This window comes from Neocloeon triangulifer, unplaced genomic scaffold (assembly GCF_031216515.1).
Source record: "Neocloeon triangulifer isolate White Clay Creek 2 clone unplaced genomic scaffold, ASM3121651v1 ptg000014l, whole genome shotgun sequence".
Taxonomy (NCBI): Eukaryota; Metazoa; Arthropoda; class Insecta; order Ephemeroptera; family Baetidae; genus Neocloeon; species Neocloeon triangulifer.
In genome coordinates, this window is record NW_026775556.1 from 17545800 (window position 1) to 17566442 (window position 20643).

General features: G+C 36.3%; 1 protein-coding gene across 1 annotated transcript in view; it reads left to right on the top strand.

Annotated features, from left to right (window-relative positions):
- Positions 1 to 4058: 4058 nt before the first annotated feature.
- LOC132199890 (leucine-rich repeat-containing protein 24-like) overlaps positions 4059 to 20643 on the top strand; it is a 43547-nt gene continuing 26962 nt past the window's right edge. Inside the window, exon 1 of the mRNA XM_059624979.1 lies at positions 4059 to 4350. The gene's annotated coding sequence lies outside the window, so the exon portion shown is untranslated. The remainder of the gene's footprint in view (positions 4351 to 20643) is intronic.

Genomic DNA, 20643 nt, shown 5'->3' on the forward strand with positions numbered 1-20643 from the left:
AAATAACAATGCAACAAAAAATGCCAATTATGAATATTCATGTTTTCAACTTTTCCCCCCGGGCTGTTCAGCCGCTTTGTTTTTTCCAACAATAGGCATTTAATTACAGCTAATAATGCCACACGGAACAATTCATTCATTTTGTTAAGCCAAAAAATTTTGATCAGAGGCGAGTGTATGTTTATTATTATTTTTGTTCCTCGTCCGACCGCCAATCGTTGGATTTGAATGCACATCAGGGTTTCGTTCTTTTGCCCTCGAAACGCTTTGATGTGTGAAATGGAAATGCTGTTCGCAAAACCGAGCACACAACGCAGAGGGGACGCATTAAATTTTGCCGCGTCGAGTGACGGGCAGCGAACGCGGGATTTGCACATTTTCAGCGGCACGCGCGATTGATTTGTGACAACTTGTGCTGCTGCGAACAATGTTTTGCATCGATCGACGGCTGGTTTAATTGGGAAATACGCGTTTGAAGCTCGCGCCGGCCAAATCTGCTGGTGGTTAGCGATTTGCAATTTTCATTTGCGCCAAATTTACGAACGCCCGTTTGATTCATTTGCAGTCATGAGATGTGATGAAATGCTGGAAATTAAATTTACTGGCACATAAAAAGAAATCGATTGTGATTATTTTTGATGCGGGAAACAGGGAGCATTTGTCTGAAGCACGTTTTTTTTTAGTCACATACTTTTTTAACAAGCAGCAATTTTTGATAAGAATAACTGAATAATTAAATAAGCTCAAAATTATTTTGCACATAAATAATGCAAATTTTGGAACATCATTTAATTATTTTTAAAAACAATTTAAATAAACAATTGATATCAATTAGTATTATAAGTTAAAATTATAACAAAATGAACAAAAGCCATTATGGCAATATATTTTAATTTTAATCAATTGAGTTTCAGCATTATTTTTGTACGAATGTTATTGCGTTGTTATTTTTAATGAACGTTGAATGAATAAATAAATAAACAACTACATTAAATTTGAATATTCAGAAATAATCACGTCTTATTGATATTGATACTCATTAAAATCACTCCCAAGTGTCACGTCTCGTTAAATGAAATTCACCGATGAAGGAACGAAAGCTCTTGAGTCAACTTCCTTTTTACCCCTCTTCTTTCCGCCCTCTCTTTATATCTTCCTCGATTGCGCAAACCAAGAGTTGAAGGGTGTGCTGCTGCAGTGCTGCACACACTTCAAGTGCACCTCATTAAATTAAACATGTAGCAGAGTGATCTCTGTTTTATTCAATTCCCACAGCAATCCACGAGCAGCAAAGAAAACGTCTAGCTCGTCCAGCACATCAGCTGCGGACCTTTGAGATTCCCTCACAAAGGCCAGTCAACTGCTCGTTCTCTACCCTCAATTGAGCGCGAATGACTTCAATCGGCCGGCAGATTCACTTTGTGTGTCACCTTTTGGTCTTCAAATCAGGTCAATTGCATCCATGTAAGCTCAATTAAAAACGGAATCAAGAACATGCACAATAATTGAGCAAAGATGATCAAATTATTAAAAAGAATCATAAGATTTTTTCTGATTTATATTTCATCACGATTCAACATAAAACGTTTCGGAGGCCATAAAAAGAAAAAAATTTATCGCCAGATAAATCGTACGTAATTTACTGATTTGATTGACAAAACTACATATAAATATTTATTGAAAAGATTTTACACGTAAGTTTTAAATGATTTTGAGGTCTCAATTCAAAATGAAATATAAAAGCATTGACAAATTTTAAATTTTTTAAACTTTAAATAAAAATATTGATAAAAAATTTAATTATATAAAAAACGGTTCATAATTATTTTTTAATCAAATACATATTAATTTTTTTTTTAATTATAACATAACTAACTTTTAAACTAAAAATATTTTTTTTATCTTTGATGGTGTGTTGAATGGGTTTACAAATTTAAAAAAAAAACTGATTTAATCACCTAGAAAAATAAAATTTGTTAATAAATTTACAATAAAATAATATCTTCTCGGGCATTTTAATAGGCTACTTGAAGTACTTGAGGCTAAATTTAAAATTTAACCATCAAACCGCAGGAGAAACTATTTTCCTTTTTTGCCCGATCCTGCCCAATAATTAATTTTACGTTTTGAGACAATTTTCAATCTTTGCTAAGCTCTCGACAAAAACTAAAATAATTCCAACAAAGAGCTTTTGGAATGGATGATGAATCAATTTAACGCGGAGAAGGTCAGAGTTGAAAGAGCTTTCACGCTTTTTCCATCTTCCACCCGGGCCTCTGAATTGATTAGCACTTGATCAACAAACCGTCTCAAGCACGACCCCTTTCACTCCAATATTGACTCGCCTTAATTGAGAAAAGATCGAGAGAGTGCGAAAAGCTTTTGGGCGATCTTTTTATCCTTTGTCTTTGGATAACCGACCATTTTTACACATTCATAACCCTTCGAAAAGTGGTCAAACACGCATTCATGGACTTTTATTTCAACTTCCTCGCAGATTTATTTTTTAAGAGGGGAAAAGTTCTTTCTTTCTTCCACCCTCTCATATAAGACGGCTTTTTCGAGATGAAATATTTAATATCAGAGGTGCTTACAAGACTACGGGTGCACGCGACGGGTTAATCTCAATTTTTAATTTCACGACTGCTTTATGAGAACGCCCTGTTGCTTTAAAAATCCTTTGCCGACCGGAGGGAGAGAGAAAAAAGCCAAAAACTGCTCTTTGTGTGTTTTGCACTTTCCAGCTAGTGCTGTAATATTGCAGCGACCGACGGGAAAACGACGTGTAATAAGAAATTTTGTGTGTACATTTTGTTCGTTCTCTCTTGTTGAAAAGTTGTGCTGCGCGCGGAAAAAAACGACAGCGTGTGTAATGGAATGGGCAACGACCTGAAAGAACGAAGGAAATTGTTTCCACCGCCGCCGCCGCGCTCCAAATGAATGTAGCCCATTCGAGAGCTGTTTTGTGCCCACCGCCGACAAACGAATTGGGCCGTATTGTATTCGTCCGGCGGCGCAATAGAGAGAGAGAGAATAAGAGAATGGAGGGCCGTGTGTGGTATTTGGATGTGAATAATGAGCTCGATTGCGAGCATGAAAAGCGTTTTATTATTTTGCCGATTTCCCTGCACACATACGTACACGCCTACGTGTTCGATTTAGTTGCAATGGAAATTTCAAATCAGAAAATATATTTTCATTTCGTTTTTGTGAGTGTTCAAAATTTTAGAGTAGCCCTTTGGTAAAATAAAAATTTAAGATCTGTAAATCACTGTAAATCTAACAGTTGTGTTAATATATTTTAAAAATCACTAAAACCAAAATTATTTTCAGTATTAAAATCTTTTCGAGACTTACATTTAAATTCATTTACAAGCAATAGATTTTTTCTTGATAAAAATTATTAATAACTATGATTGCAATTAGAAATTAATTAACCCCTGTATCAAATCCTTTGCATTAAAATTTGAAAGCGGATTGAAAAATTTTTGGTGTAATAACTACGATAATATGCTAATATACATATCTGATATTTAATATTACACAGAAATAAATTTGTCTGCTAAAAAGTTTCAAACTTAGATAAAGCAAAATCAAATGTTTATAGAAAATTGAACTTATTGGTAAGCAAGATTCTCTCATATATTGATGTTTATTAATTATAATAATAATTGAAAATCCAAACTTAATTGCACTTCGTTTTTTTTTATAATCATTAATTAAAAGTTTTGCTCATCTATGTAAATGAAGACAAGTAAAATTTATACAATACTATATAAACCTAGTTGAAATCTTTTAATGCAACAAATAATTTTATTCAAATTAGCTTTACTTTTTTCCTAGGGGCGCTAAAACATTAAAATGAAGCGCTAATTCAGCAAACTAATTAAGCGCACCGAAAAACTGATTGGGGTAGTGAAAGGGGGGCAGAAGTGCATCGTCGAGTGGCGACATCTGGCCTGTTGTGCGTGTTGCCGGCAGGCTGGCGCTGCAGCAGCGGGCGATTGCGGCAGGACCGCCTGCGCTCTTCCCGGCAGTAGCATTCCGGCTGGCAGCGAGTGCCGAACTCCCGTCCTGGAACCAAAGTACGCGCTCTACCTCTCACTCACTCACTCTCTCCATCGGCCCTGCCATCAGAGAGAATAAAAAACAAGAAGAAAGAAACGTGCAGCATCAGCAGTGTTTTTACGAGTGACGCTCTTTTGCAGTCGTTCGCGGTGGAAAAGGTGTGTGTCAGTCGGTGCAGAAACCGCAACACAGCATCCGAGTTGAAAGTGACAAAAGTGACCGCAAAATGAAATCGTCGTGAGACCGCCGGATTTGCGTCCACTTTGGATTAAAAGACAACAGGTACGGTCTGCTTTAATTTTTCTGCCAACTCATTAATTTTTCGACCCCTTTTGTGTTATTATTTTTTAATTTAGGCGGGCAGGGGCTTATGTAGTACGCGGACTAATACCGTTATTGTTCCTTTCATCTTTATTAAATTCGGCCGAGCGGCTCGTGTATTAAAAAGCAATTTGGCCACGGAATTTCTTTCCTCTCGGCCGCTTTTTCCCGATGCGTTAACACGGGGCGAAAGGGCAAAAAGTGAGGCCATTAGCGCGACCGGTACTTTTCTCTCCTTAATTACAGGTCTGTTTTCCGAGGACCAAAAACTTGTGTGCACGGAGAGAGATGGATAGATAGGGTGCGTCTTTTCAATGCATTCATTCGGCGACACGGATTCCCAGCAGGGCTGTCATCGTCACTGAAAGCAATCCGAAGTCTGACTTTCTTTCTCCCCGTCGCTCCTTAGTTAAGGAAAAGCCATTAGCCGAATTCGATTTGAGTCGCACAGAGACGAGAGGGTTTCACCAGAAATGGAAGAAAGACGAGGAAAATACGAATATATATAATATGAACGGGCCGCGCACTTTTTTCCCTATATATTGGCCGTCGCGAATTCCCGGCGGAAAAGTGATATTTCTCGTTCGACACACAAGAAAGCTGCACGCGAAACAAGTTTTTTTCTGCGTGCTTCATTTCGGGTCAGTGGAAAAGGAGAACGAAGGAAAAATTGGTTGATATATAAAAAACGTGGGGGAGAAATTTATCTAAATTGATACTCTTTCATCGGGTTTCGATTTCTTCCTTTTTAAATGATTCCCCTTTCTTTTCTTCAAAAGCTTTTGTTCTTTTTGAACTCTCAAGATAAAATATAAAGCGTGAAATTATTCACTTAATTTAAACATTCTCTTCTTTAATTTATAAAAGAATCAGAAATATATATCACAAAGAAATTAGAAGCGTATTTCTCGAAACGTACCAAAATAACTTTTGTTTGTTTGAGAAAATCAGAATGTTTCCATCCAATTGTTTTTTAAATCTCATAAGCTCTAGGGCTTAAAATTAACAAATTATTTAGTTTAGGATCAATTTCCAATACCTCAGATTTGTGAAAAATATTAAATTGACGAAAGTGTTTTTGGAGTGAAGATGATAAAAAAGAAGAAAATCAAATACGAAAACCTCTTTAAGTTTTAAGTGCTTTTAGAATTAAAAATTATACAATGAAATTTAGATCTTGAATAAACTCCTTGCTGAATTTTTCTTCTTTTAAAAAGAGACGGATCATTTTATTTGACTTTGAAATTCTTCACCCTTTTCAGTCTTACTATCTTGCTTGATAAAAAAATTATATTCGTCAATTTTATTTTGAATTCCAGATAGTTTACACTAATTTTACTTTCGAGGAATAAAATATTAGTTTGAGGGTAACTTGAAATTAAAAAAAAAAAAAAAAAAAACCATCAAAGATATTTCTGAAGCCTCCGAGATCAGAAAGCCGCCTCATTTGATCTAATATTAGAACTGAAGAATATTTTATATGAAATTGATTGAATCCACTTTTCCTCATCTGAAATTTTCTGTACAGATTTGAACTTTACAAAAGGGTCCATTATTCTCCCCAACACAATTCCGAGCAAATATGAAGCCACGCAAGATTACGCGCAGTAAATTTCACCTCTCCAGGCAACAAACGTTTGTTTTCGGGGGGAACGTGCGAATTAGCACAAAGTGCGCAAGAGAGTGCGATTTTCCAACCCCTTGCCGCTATAAAGCCCCTCTCGGCGGTGGTGGCGAGCAGGAGGAAAAAGGATTGTGTGTGTGCAAAGTTAAAGCGTGTTCTCGGAACGAATTCCAAATCCGCAAGATTTGCGTACGCCGGCCGAAACAAAGGAGAAAAGTCGTGTCTTGGTTGTTAGTTAAAGCGGGGCGGCGGGTTTTGAGCGATGAATGTGGTCGGGCCAAAGTGGCCCCCGAGCCTCAGCTTTCACACCGACATCCATCAAAAGAACGGACGAATGGGCGCACAATCACTTTATCCAAACGCGCGAGAAATGATTTGGGTCTCGGCGGCGGCAACAACATCGCCATTGAAACGGGCCGACCGACTCTTTTGGGCAAATATCAATTTGCACTTGGACCGCCCGCTTTTCGGAAAGCCGCCCTCATCGGGATTTATTATTAAGCCGAGAGTTGAGAATCGTTTTGGGACTGCGAGAAAGAGCCCGTCACGCTTAATAAAATACGGCCACGGAATCGACTCTCGAAACGGCCGTTTGTGTTTTTAGCAAATTGTTCCCAAGACCATTTACTTGGAAAGGGTTGTTTCCACTTTCAAATGAGCCACTTGTAAATTTTTTCCAATCCTAATAGAATTTCTAAGGATATAAAATTTGAAGGAAGAAATTCAAAAAGTTTTAGGTCATTCTTAAATAACAAACAAATAAAAATGATTATAATTTTGCGCATAATTAAACAACTTATTGATAATCATGCCCAGCAGGTTGCATCATTTTCATTCGTAGAATTCTAAAAATTCTCACAATTAGACCAAGACTTAATATAAAATTTTCCAGAATTTCATATAATTTTTTAAAAGTTTTTTTTTTAAACTCTACTTTTATGTTAATTAAAATTTGTGAGGATACCTTTATTAAATTCATATGTTAACACTTTTAAAAAGACCACGAGTTGGTCTTAAAAGAAAATATTCAGGCCGGCGCACCTTAAGGTAACTGCGAGAGCAGTCATTCTAATTAAAACTTAACGGCGCACTGCTCGTCCTAGGTTAATTAACAGCATCTCAGGGACGCGGGAATTTATGGAAAAAAGCGCGGCAACGACGTTTCTGGAGCAAATTAACTCTGCGGAGGAGGCAGCAAAGCGAGCGCCACTTTTCAACTTGTAGTTGCCAATTAGGAATTAATTTCTGCCGTCTGTTTAGACGACTTTTGATTAAACGGCATGAGCTGCGATGTTAGTGGAAGCTGTTCCGAAATTCACAAAAAACATTGTATACCTTTCGGTTCATATTTACTCGCATATCAAAAGCGACAGCCTGAAAATAAACGTTGACACTCACCGTGTATTTGATCAACCGACTCACTCACTGGTGTTGCACTTTATTTGATCATTCCGATCGAGTCGCGACCTGCAAAGGCTTCCCTGTTTGGAATAAATCGGAGCAAACTTTTGATTTGGTGAAACCTGGCAACCGAAAACAAATTCCTCTTTTCGATGTTACTGAGGATCCTGAAATTTGGGGAGTTTGGAGTTTTGTAAAAGCACCCCTTCTCAATATAAAGCGGTGGAAACGTAAGTAAACAGAGAGGAAGTAATTTGATTTCTCATTCTGTTATAAATTACTTACTTTAAGCAACCATACAAAGATTTCCGTTCTCGCCAAGTTCCAATCAAATTGTCAATCACTAGAAAGGAAAGGAAACTTTTTTAGAGTACAGAATTTAATTTACATTCTTTTTTTCTCTTACAAATACATTTGTTTTGTAGTAATTTTTTTAATTGAATGGAAAAAATTTAATATTTTATTCTAAATTTATTGCAACATTCAATTTTATTAATAAATCAAACATAATAATAAAAAAAAATCAATTCAACGACAACTGTCTTCAAAAATCTCAAAACTTGTTTTTATTTTTTTCAAAAATAGACCATTTTTAATCCACTCACAGCCATAAATTCCCCTTTGATGTTCTTTTTTATTAATTCAACAGATGGATTTGATCAATTCTATCTTTTCAATCAAGCTCCAATCCTAATTGCTCCGTATTGTCGATCAACCGCTACGATAAATCTCACAACGCCAGAATGAATTTGCACTGTGTTGTTTGCATACATGTGCGTGGGCGGCGATATAGCAATCCGCGGAATTATGAATTTCCCCCGGCAGCATTATTTGCTCTGACATCGCATCAAACAGCAAAACAAATGCATTGTGTGCGCTTTGGCAGCAACAGCGACCTGGTGTTTGCTCGTCCACATTTTATCCGGCGGCCGTCGATAATCTGCTTCGCCAGCTCGGTGTAATCAAGGCAGCGGTGCAATTTGCTCATTTGCATTCGCCTCGCCAACACAGAAATACTGAAACACAAACACACACCGAGCCTGCAAATGATTAAGGATCGCGAGCAGGCAAAGCGCGCGAGACCGCAAAGCGGAGATTCCAAATTGAATCCATTTCAACGCTCGCTCTCTTGGCACACGCCGAATTCGTGACTGCTTTGTGGTGGGTTCAAACTCTCTGCGTTTGATTAGAGCAAGTTTTCATGTTTTCCGCGTTGCTACCGTTTAATAAAAGGCATTCAAACTGATTCGATTATAGGTGGAATTCAGCATAGCTATCAGGTAGAAACGATTTGTGGGCAAAGGGACGGATAATCCATAAAGGAAGTATGATTATATCGAACGAATCAAACGATCAAACGGGAAATTTTGTGGAAACGGAGCGGAAAAATCTTTTTAATATCAAAGCACCGTTCCGATTTAATAAAAGTTCCACAAAGAAAAAGTTTAGTTCAATATTTTATAGTCAAAAAATCTCTGTATTTTTTTTTTTTTTGGAATTGATGTAAATTAAATTTTTTATATTAGTTAAGAAAACATGGAAATGGAGATTCAAATTTTAATCTGAAATTAATATTGAAATAGCTTTTTAAACCTAAATACGCATTGGATATTGAAATTCTAGTACAATAGTCATGAGTGGCTATGAGATAAATTTATGTATCATGTTGTATTTTTGTGGTATTGGCTAAGTTTTTCTTGCCTATTGCCTCTCATATTGGAGATTCTGAGAGATGTATTGACAATTTTTCCTTTTTTTTTTTAGTCACAATCAGATAACCGTTCCTTAACATTAATTTCATAATTTCCTTCTTTAAGCTTTGATTCACTTTACCTTTAGAGAATTTCAAAGTGGTTATTGAATTTTGTTCAAATTCAAAGAATTTGAATATTTTCCAAGAATTCCAAGTAATTTAGGCAAAAGTGGTTTAAAAGCAGATAAATATTTGGCTTTTTTCGTTATTTTTATAGTAGATAGCAATGTAATTTACAGGATATTAAATATTTTAAAATAATTCGCTGCTGCGCCTTGCAAAAAGAACAAATAATAATTAAAACGTACACAAAATATCAAGATATACTTTTTATTTTATGAACACTTTTGAATTTATGTCACAGTTCAACCTCTGAAAATGAAGATATCTGCGCAGATATAAATTTAGCGCGGGTGTGTCTCTCTTTTCCGCTGCAAAGCTCGGAGCAAAACACACCGCACATTCGTACGCTACATCTCTTTGCGCTCGAGCAGAGTGCATTAATCTTTTGAACGTTCACAATACCTTGTCGCGCTGCTCTCCAGCAAGAGAGAAAGAAGATAAATCATCTTATACTTACTCGCGCGCTGTTATATATCCAATATGGCGAGCAAACAGAGCCCACCGTGTGTCACTGCTGATTACGAGAGCCATTATTGCGCTGCACCAGTATTTTAGCTCTCGCTGCACCCGCATGCATATACTGCATCGAGCCCGAGGCAAAAAGTCGTCGCATGTATGTGCAGAGCTCAGACTTATTTTCTCGGAAAAACGCTCGTATTTCATTCGGATCGGCCAAGAGAGAAAGATGCAGCTGCATTTTCGCGCAAATCCTTCCTTCAACCCACTTCTCTCGGCTGAGATGCGCAAAAAAGCCAAACGATTTGTCAAGAAAACAACGGATGAAGGCGGAAATTTATTAGCTCGGAATAATAAATAAATTCATCACGAGTAAATAAATTCCCATTTCTCTTCCTCCATCGTTCATTTCATACATTTTTCCAAGTGGATGAATTTTTTTTGCTCCTTCAAAGGGGCCAACGTTTAAAAACCGCACCACAGTGTTTGAAGCACTTCTTCTTTTTATACACACTCTCTTGATTCGTCAAAACGACGCTCATTACTCTTTATAGAGACAAAAATATCTAAATTTTCAATTGACTGCGTTCTCGAGAAAACTCTTATCTCGTAAATGAAGCGAAAAAGTCACAAAATCTGATTGATGGCGTTTTTCTCCCTCCTTCTTTTCTTCCAAAATTATCATTTTGATTGGTTATGGTGCGGCCTATCAACATCGTTCCGGGGGAAGAAAATTAATGAATAAAAATTTTATGTAGCATCACACGGGGCTGGTTCTTTTCACACAAATTGCCGGTCGGTTTTATGTACAGGAAAGCGGATAAACGTGCTCCTCTCTACACGTCGTGTTAAGGCCAATAAATTTTTAATGAAATCCGGCTTGATTAAGCGAAGCATGCACATTTGATCAAGTGAGTGATTGCCTGGCTGGTTCATAATTGAGCCGTCGCGCCACATGCATGACTCATGATCTCTCTCCATAAATCTCGGCGCTCGTCCCAATTGAAAATTCAAATTACCCGCTCAATAATGCATCTCGACTCAAATTGACGCCGAGTACGTAAAATGCGCCGTCGCTTTACTGCCGGACCGTGAAATTGTCACATGAAAAGTCCACACAATTATGTACACAAGCCATTCGCAGAGGAACGACACACGAGCTTTCCGAATTAAACCGGCAAAAGCACTCTCCCTGGCTTTACGAGCAAAAACTTCACAAGTTGCATGACTGATGTATGTATATTCGCCGCTGGCTCTGAATTTTGGACGCGAAATAACTTTTTGACAGCAATTTGTCCGATATGGAAATGTGTACTCAAACTTTAAAAGTCGTTTTCATTTAAATACAAATTTGCTTGAACTGTATAATCTAAAATTTAATATGGAAATTAATTATATTTTTAGTTATGTTGTAACATCAGTAATGCAGTAAATTGAAATCAATGGGGGCCCTTGCAACAATGATATCAAGTTTCCTTTGTTTGTACGATGGTCATAAATGGAACTGTCAAACTACACCGTTCCGATGGGCCAATAAAAATATAATTTTTTTCATTGAAAGGAGGAGGCCAAATGATTTAAAAAAATTATAATTTGAGATGTTCAAGTCCATAACGTCCATCACATGCCGTTAGAAACTGAAAATTTAACAGCAAAGTATGCAAATACAAAAATTCTTGTTAATATAACAACTTTAATTATAGTTGCAAATAACAAACAATATTTAATGACATACCACAGAGATAATCACTGTCTGTAAAAAGATACATTGATCAGATTTTTTCTATTAATTACTTAAACCATTAAATATTAGGCTCTTTTTTATAAAATAGAGTTATATAAAAATTGAACCCTCAGAATGTTAGAAAAATAAAACGTTGATAATTTAATCACTACAATTTCATTTTATCTTTAGTTTTTTCTTTTATTTAAAATTTTTTATTATTAAATTTTATTATCTTAACATAATTTAGTTATGTTTTTTTACAAAATGATTTAATTTTTGAATTCCAGTAAATATTTTATCTGTAAATTATTTTATATACCATCAGAATTGGGTTGCATCTCACATTGACAAAGCCAAATTTACTTTCAATCCTCTGCCTTGTTTTGTAATCCAAGTAAAAATTGATTATAAACATTTATAATGGAATAATTTTGTTATTTAAAATTTAGGGCGATATTACCAATATTTTATGTGAAATGAAATTGAACACAATTTTAACATATTATCATATTATAATGAGGCTCTATTCAAAAATTAAATTTGGACAAGCAAACACACTTTGACACAGATTGATCAACTTGCAGGTCACGATAGGGCTGAAATTGTGCCCACTTTCGCGCTTCAAACCGCCGTGCAATGACCCGAAAAAGCTAGAGAGAGCAGCGAATCTATTTGCCGAGGGACGAACGTGTCATCCGATAGCTTTCGGAGCCGCGCGATATATATCTGTCTCAATTTTATTATTACTTGTAAATCACATCCACTTCAAACGAATTCCACTTCCAAGTGGGAAAATGTTCCAATAACGACGAGGCCCGGATTCCTCCGTTTGTGTATATTTTTTGTGCCCTAGGGGTGGAAAACTGTCTCTTTTTTCCACATATATTATGTAGAGCAAGAGAATCATCTTAGTGTCTCGATTTATTTTACTGCTGTTGCGAAAATCGATTCAATGCGGTCAGGCCGGGGCTCGCATAAAGCTGCGAGTCCAATTAGCCCATAAAAGTTGGTAAAACTACAAAAATGGCACTTAGACAAAGCCAGACCGTTCCGCTCTCCGCGCTGCTTGTTTTCCTACAGAAAATAAAGACGAATTTCGTCGTCGTCGGCTCGCTACTTCTGCCGCCGGCACTTTTTCTAATAAATGCCTCCAGAGATGCTGCGCCGCTTTTTGTCCCCTGCAGTGTTCTTTTCCTGCGCGCCGACAGAATAATTTATGCTCCCTGAATAGCACGGCAAAGAAAATTATTAAAATATAAAAAAGGAATGAAAATATGGGGTTTTTGCATTTTTTGCATTCTTGTGGACTAGGAAACTTAGATTTTTCACATTTTAACTCATTATGATTAAGTCTGTAAAATTTATGAAAAAAAAATCAGGACTTTTGATATCCTAAATCTGAATAAAATATTAATATAAGGATGCAAAAAAAATCCAACTTTAACTATTTAAAATATTATATATATTTCAAATATAAAATATTTGCGCAAAAATATTCTTTATGTAAATGGCAGTTCCAATTTATGAGATAGCCAAAAATTCTTTCAATTAGTATAAACACCTTATTCCAGAACTATATTGGCAGATTACCTCTGGATATAAGCGTTTATATAGAGACTTTAAAAATTCAAAGAAAACGAAAGATTTTGCTTATTTTGAAAAACAAAACCTGAAAATTCACCTTCACTCTAATTAAGATGATATTGCTTTTTAATTCATTTTTAAGAATCTGAAAAGCAACAAAAAGAACTTACAAAATCAGTCAGAATATAAACAGAAAACAAATATTTGTAAAATAGGCTCAAGTTCCCAAACCTACACATTTTTCATCCCAAAAACAAATGCGCGTACTGATAAAATTGACTTACAGAAAGTCAATAGCTTTATTTTCCTGCCCATCCGCATAGAGAGTTATAAAGAAAGAAGGAAAGAAATAAGAACATCAGCATCATCTCGGTCGTTCTTCCGGGCTGCTCTTTTTTATTATCCACAGCACCAACTTTATAATATGAAAATATTACTGCAATATAAACTTTTTTTATTATTGGCCGTATAAAATCAGCCTACCTTCACAACGGTGTGCAAATTTCCGCCGTATTTCATCCAACAAACTGCAATAGAAAATGTATTTTTGATTAAAAACTATTCCACTCTGTTGCCAAGGGGAGGAAAAACGGATCACGTGGGAGTCCGAATGAAACGGAAAATCTCTTTCCGACGAGAGCCTCTTGAATCATCATTAAAGTGGCCGTTGCGAGGGCGGGTTTCATATATACCGTGGAAGGGGGTGATTCATGTTTTCGATCCCATTATCCACTTGTAAAGGAATTCGCCCGTGCTGGCCGCAGCCGAGCAAAATCATACTAATGCTTTTGATCAATGGTTTCATCTAGGCCGACAAAAGAGGAAGAAAAATGTGCGGTTCTCTCCACGCACCCTCGCTCCTTGATTCGATAAAATCAAGGGTTGTAACGCACGAGCCGAGGGCCAAAGTTCGCGCGATTTCACTCGGAAGCCGCTCCTGAGAATAATATCAGGAACCGGAGGATTTGCTGGAAAAAGTGCGCGACAGCCGGGTTGCATAACTCGCAGTCGGAGCAACGCACGCACAGTTTCGCAACTTGTTTTCCCCATCCGAGCAGAGGCTTCGCGTGAAATTGACTTTTTAATCAACTGTTGGGGCGCTTCTCGTCGCTCTGGGACACAGTGTGTTTGTTTCTGTTGGCAACCAACTTTGTAACTAGAGCAAAATCTCCCGATTGGAACAAATGATAGCAATATTTGCACTATAATAAATTGTGTTAATATTTAATAGATTTTTCTATTATTTATAAATTATTAATAAAAACTTTTTTGTGGAAAAATTTTTATTGATTATGATAAAATATTTTTATATAATTTTTTTATTTATAATTTATTGCAAACATTTGAATAAATTTGAGGTTTTTTGGGGTTTCTAATATTGTATTTTTAGTTTTAAAACCTATTAATTTTGTACATGAGTTTGCAAAAATTTTATTATTAATCCTTTCTACAGAAATTGTGTATCTGTTCAAATGAGTAAGAATGTAATAATTAGATAGAATATATAATTAGATTGATTTTTTTTCTAAATACTCTTGAAACATAAAAATAAAAATATTTTCAATCAACACTCATCATGTGAAAATAACAGATTAAAAATCAAGATATCGTAAAAAGTCAACAAATCCTGCAAATCTGCGAATTTGTCTGCCTCTCTAATCTCCCCATGGCAATCAGCAAAAATTCAATTTTACCGAACAAACAATTTTTTACATTGTCCAATCGCAGTGACAATGAAAGCACTGTGGTTGATAAAGAAATTGAATGGCTGACGCTCGCTGGGACGAACGGATGATTTCTTTTGTAAGCGCAACAGTTTTTGCTTAAAAAAACAATCCGACGATGATTTCCAGCACAGAGGTAGACTTATTGCAAACAAAGAGCGCTTTTTGCCTTGTGTGTTTATTTGACGGCCAATAAAATCAGTCGGGTGAGCGTAAGTGGAACTTTCCAGCGGCCACGCTCAAACGCACACATTGTGGCCGAGGTCAAAAGGTCAGAGGTCGCGCGTGTGGCTGAAAAATTATAATATTTCCAATAATTGGGGCGTGCACGCGTAAATTAAAAGGAGAAACGGCTGCAAGCGAGGCGCGGCAGAAACTTTCCGGCCGCGATATTTCACTAAACTCCATACTTGCCATCCTCCGGTGGGCATTGCGAAGAAGTTCGCAAACGACTGTTTCTCGCCCGACACTACATCATGGCAAGCGGGAAAGCAGAAGCACAGGCTTTAACCAACCAGGCAGCCAATTGTGCTCTTCTATTGGATAACAACAGAAGACAAAAAAAAATAATGCTAATAAATGTATATGATTTAATAAATTGTTTTTAATTTTTTAACGTTTAAAACTTTTTAATTTAAAAATGCACAATAATTTGATTATATTTTACAAATTTTTAATATAATTGATTCAATATAATTTATATTTATTAATGTTTTGAATTATTAATGTAATGAATAAACGGAAAACAGTAAGGACTATGGATGATAATTGGTAAAACAATAGATCCTGTGTATTGTTTTAATAATTTTTAAAGTCAAACTCTTCTCAATATTAGAACACTTAAAAAAGAAGCTTAATAGTCAAATTCTTCCTGATCCTGCATTGTTTTTGTTTTATTCAGATAAATTATTCTCTTTTAAATTATAAACCAGCTCTTGGAATATCCCTGAATTTGAGTGTCACAAATAATTTGCCACTACTTTTCATCAAAACATGCCGAACCTCTTCACTATTTGCTCCTAAGTTCCTTCTGACAATAAATCTATGTGAATTATTTTTCTTGGTCCCTTTTTATTGTTGAAAACGACTTACCAATCGATTTTACTAAAATTTGTATGCTTAAATGTTGCCATTTATAGCTTTTACATAGTATTTCACCAGTTATATATGTTTCTACGTTTTTTTTTTTAGTATTCTAAATGCACTAAAAGAGCCTCCTACCGCGGCGCAAAAATGGATCGATCCGGCATTCATAATTGAAACGCATTCCCATTGCAATCTGGCTTTATTGATATTTGCGTGGGAACGAGTTGCTAAGAAAAGCCGGCTGCTTCTTTCTGCAACACAAGCGAGAAAATCCGCTTCTCCCGGAGAAAAGAGCTGCGGCTTTGTGAATATTTCACGAATTAGGTGCTCACTCGGTGGCGGAGGAAAGAGCAGCCCGGGGCGAAGAAACGCCGTGAATTAAATTTTACGAGAGAGACACACACACAACACTGGCAGAAGCAGCAGTTTGAGGTTTCTTTACTGCCTCTTCTGCAGCAGGAAAGTTTCGCTGTGTGTGTGTATTTGTATTGATTAAGGGCGGTTTATTGCAGTGCCGGCAGCAGTGCGCGCAAGTGGGCCGGAAAACGCAGAAGTCAATCCAGCGCAGGGATGATTTGGGCTTTGCGAATTGATGAGGCAGCCCCTTGGAACTTCTCGCGGCAAATTGAATTTAAAGGGGATGCTAAAGGACACCTGATTGCACTTTCGAGGTTGGCAGGCTTGAAATGAGAAGCCGTTAAAAAAGGGGGCAATTCCGACAGCCCGGCCTTAAACAGGGTGAAAGTTACTTAAAACTGACACGTGAGCAATCAAGAGCTTGATCTCCTTTTGAAGGGTTACTCTGACGCCGCATAACCGACGACGTGGATCGATAAGGTTGATTCAAAATTCAGTTTATATAACTAAAGGATTCATAATTTGACTTGCAAACTTTCGTCATATTTTGCAAAGGAAAATTACTCAAATATATTAAATCGGTCAGAATTATGTTTTTATGGATTAATTTTATCAGATTTAGAAAAAAAAAACTAATTTGAAAAACAAAATGCAAAAAAATTCTATTATTTTTCATCAATTAATTTTCTAGGATATTAAACAAATTTGGTTTTTTGCTATTGCCATTAATAATCTGGTTGAAGTTGATAATTTGTGTGCATTTGCGTTGCCGAAATTCAGAATATTTAGAATTTATCAAAACATTTTCTTTTCATTAAAAATTTGCTTTATTTTGTCAGCTCTCCTCAATTTTGAAGCAGAAATTTTAATTAATAAGATAATGTTTGCTTCTAGGAATAAATTTCAGGCTGTGTTTTGTCGATTTTGTTTTTCAGTTTAAAGTTGCATGATTTTTGGTGGTCTTATAAGGCACCGAAGGAAAGAAAATAGACCATTAATTAATTTTTCAATAGTAATGCAATAATTTTGATCAAAAATCAATTAATATCTAAAAAGCAATAAGTTCTAAAGAGTTACAATAATTGGTAATTGATTCTGATTTTACAGAAAAATTATTTTTAATTGAAAACATTTCTTACAAATTTTCTTACACTCAATATTCTGCAATTTCTGTGTATCACCAAATATTCTATTTATAATTTTAACGATAGAAAACTTCAGCTGTCACAAATGGACCATATGTGACACGTCCTCCTTTTCTCAGCGACGATATCCGTCGCGGCTACACAAGACGGCTGCGTTTAATTAAGGCAATAATTCAGCTTCACGGCGCACGGAGCGAAGCTTATTAAAGTCTCTCGGTAGAAATAATATTGGTTTTTCATAGGGCAGCCTCCGTGCGAAGCTGCGACGTCAGCGGCTGCGTGATAAAATTAATTTATAGGCGAGCAAAAGAGACACCCACAAGGAGAGAAGCTTCGTTCGTTCGTTGCTTCGGCGGCAAGAAATCCGGGCCGCGCCTGCATTAAATACGAGCCCTGCTCCTTTCCCTCCGTGTGATGCGATAAAAAGATTTCACGGCAGACACCGGGGGCCCATTAAAATGCGAAACAAATTCGCAAGAGCTAGCGAGTGCGCCACTCTGGAATCCAGGGCAGAATTCGTTTGTTCAGCCGCGGTGGGGCTTTTTTTAATTATCATCAGCTCCGGAAGGCCGTTTTAATTGGAGATTTTTTGGCAAATATTTGCGTGGTTTTTCCGCCGTCCTTATTAAAAATACAAAAAAATAATTTAACAGAAGGAGAAACTTCTCTGCAAAGTCATCTGTTTGTTTTAATTGTCGCAGGAAATGCTACTAAAAAAAATGCAGATTTTCATAATCCCCTTCAGGCATTCTTAAGAACCATAGATACAATTTATTTTAGTAAACTCGAAGGTTAAAGATAAGATTTGAAAATTTCATTAAGTATTAAAAGATAACTTCAAAAAATTTGTCTTTAGATATTAATTGTATTTAATGCTAATTAATGAAAGTGCGTTTAATTTACATCAAGCTCTTTTTTAATTTATTACTCATATCAAACACTCAAGTGGAATTTTCTATTTTATTTTTTATATATTACGCTGTTGAAAATGTACATGAAGATTCGAAGCCTTTGTTTAAATTAACTTACAGGACAACCAAGTCTCAAAATAATCTATAAGTCCAATCAAACGTCAATCTTCAAGACGCTCTCAAGAACTCAAGGAGGTAGAAATTTGTTGCTGACGTACGTTGAGTGGCGAGAAATAAAGGAAAGCTCCCATCGTCGGATCTTTTCAACATCCTCGCTAATTGAAAATTCTGCCGGGCTGAATGGTTAAGAGGAAGCAGCAGCACTTGTGAAGAGTTTTGCGTGAACGATGATGACGGTTGGTGAAGCTCGCTCTCTATATATACTTCCCATCTCGCATTCAATTTGCCACGCCAGCGATTTCAATCAAATAACACGCCGGGTTCGGCAGCCTGATTATTTAATTACGGCGACAGTTGATAAAACGAACCGACCGCGATCGATTTTCCTGGGCATCAGCTGTTGCGATCATCAACTTTGACAAGTGGCGAAAAAATCACCGCACAGGATTAATTATTGCCGCACATACGTGATGAGATTTTGGCCGTTTTTGGGCGCACATGAATTTTTTATTTCGGTACTTTTACGACGAGAGAGGGATGCTTCGGCTGACAGCCCCGGGAATCTTTCGACAGCTGAGAAAACGAAGGCGTGTGTTTATTTTTATTGGAATCAGCGAGCAGCTTTCAATCTCCCCTAGTGCTCTCGCGTCGATGATGGAAGGAGTCTGGCAATCTAAGTTTGAAACTTACTCTTCTTAAAATACACCCCGCACCAATAATGTTTCTCCCAACTTTTTTTAATCAACAAGAACAACAATAGGACTTTTAAGTAAAAGGAAGTGCGAAGAAAGAAAGAAAGTTTCTTCGACCGCTTTCAGAGTTTGGAAAGAATATTAAAACGGCGTGTTGTCTTTTTCTTTGGTGCAAAACAACTTCATTCCGGTAAAGCGAGGAAATCAACACGTGATTACTCATCCTCAGTCGGTTTGTTCTTTCTTTCCTCGCTTTTTTATTTTACTTTTCCACCCTTCTCCATTTCCCCAGCCCTTTTCTTTTATCGTTTACAAGCAAACAAAGAAAGGAAGCGGCCTAATATTTCAGCTCGTTTTTATTCAAATCTGCTGCTGGGGAAGAGTGGCGTCGCATTATCTCTGCCTCTCGCCTCTACTTGAAAATGCAAAACAACCTGCTGGAGAAGGAAAACAAACTGCTCGTTTGCTGCTCCAATTCGTTTTCCTTCTTTCAGGGAGGTGTAATGAGCGGCGATGAAATAAATTTAATCCCGCAGCTCTACAAGTGAGAGCCGAATTCGCAGTCCGTGGCCCAATCGATCCAAAGCAAAAAAACAAAAAGGAGAAAAAAGACGCACGACGGGGTTATAGATTAGAGTAACGTGCGTGTGTTTTGCTTACCGTTTAAGTGGCCAGCACATTTCCCACGCTACTTTTTGACTTGTGCGATAACACGATAAGATCCAAAAGCGTAGAATGAAGTGATTTAAAGCGTGAGAACTTTTTGCTTACATATTTATATTTTCCATTACAAAAAACAATAATTACTACACACAAAATAATTTTAAATTCATTACGTTTAATATCACAGATCTGACATATTTAAAATGTAAAAAAAAGATTATGAAAGTTCATTCCTTTGAAAACAGGTGAATATGCAGACTTCAGTATATTTTTTATTTTGATCAGTATTTATTTGATAAAAGAGGTGATGAAGATTTTAATTGTATTATTTGGAAAAAAAATACCTAAATAAAATTCTCGAAAACTGCAATTCAATCAGATTTTTAAAAAAACTGTGGCTGTTATATTGTGTAATTCCTGGTAGCAAACTTAACTTCATTATTTGAAATTAGTAAGTTTCTAATTAGTAATTACATTTAAAACAGAAAACTACAAACTTTTATCAATATTTAAATGACATAATTAGTAGCAAAATTTGAACAGTTATTTTAACAAATTTAATCTTTCAAATATTTAAAAACAAATAAGCATACTGAATTTTTTTTGCCTATTTAGTTGTTGTAGAAGTCATTCATTTTATATAAATTGTATTTTTTATTTATTTAAATATTTTATAAAATAACCTTTTTTGTCAACCGTGCTTTTTATTTCCCTCGACAATCTTGTTTACGTCCTGCTCGTCTCCAATTGGAAAACAAATTCGCAGTCATTTCGCAAGCAGTTTTTCGTTGCCTCATTCCACGGCCTTTTCATCCTCCTGGGAAATTATACAGCCTGTTCGATCACCTGCTTTCCTGCTGCACGCGTCAAAGACAATAAATTGCCAATC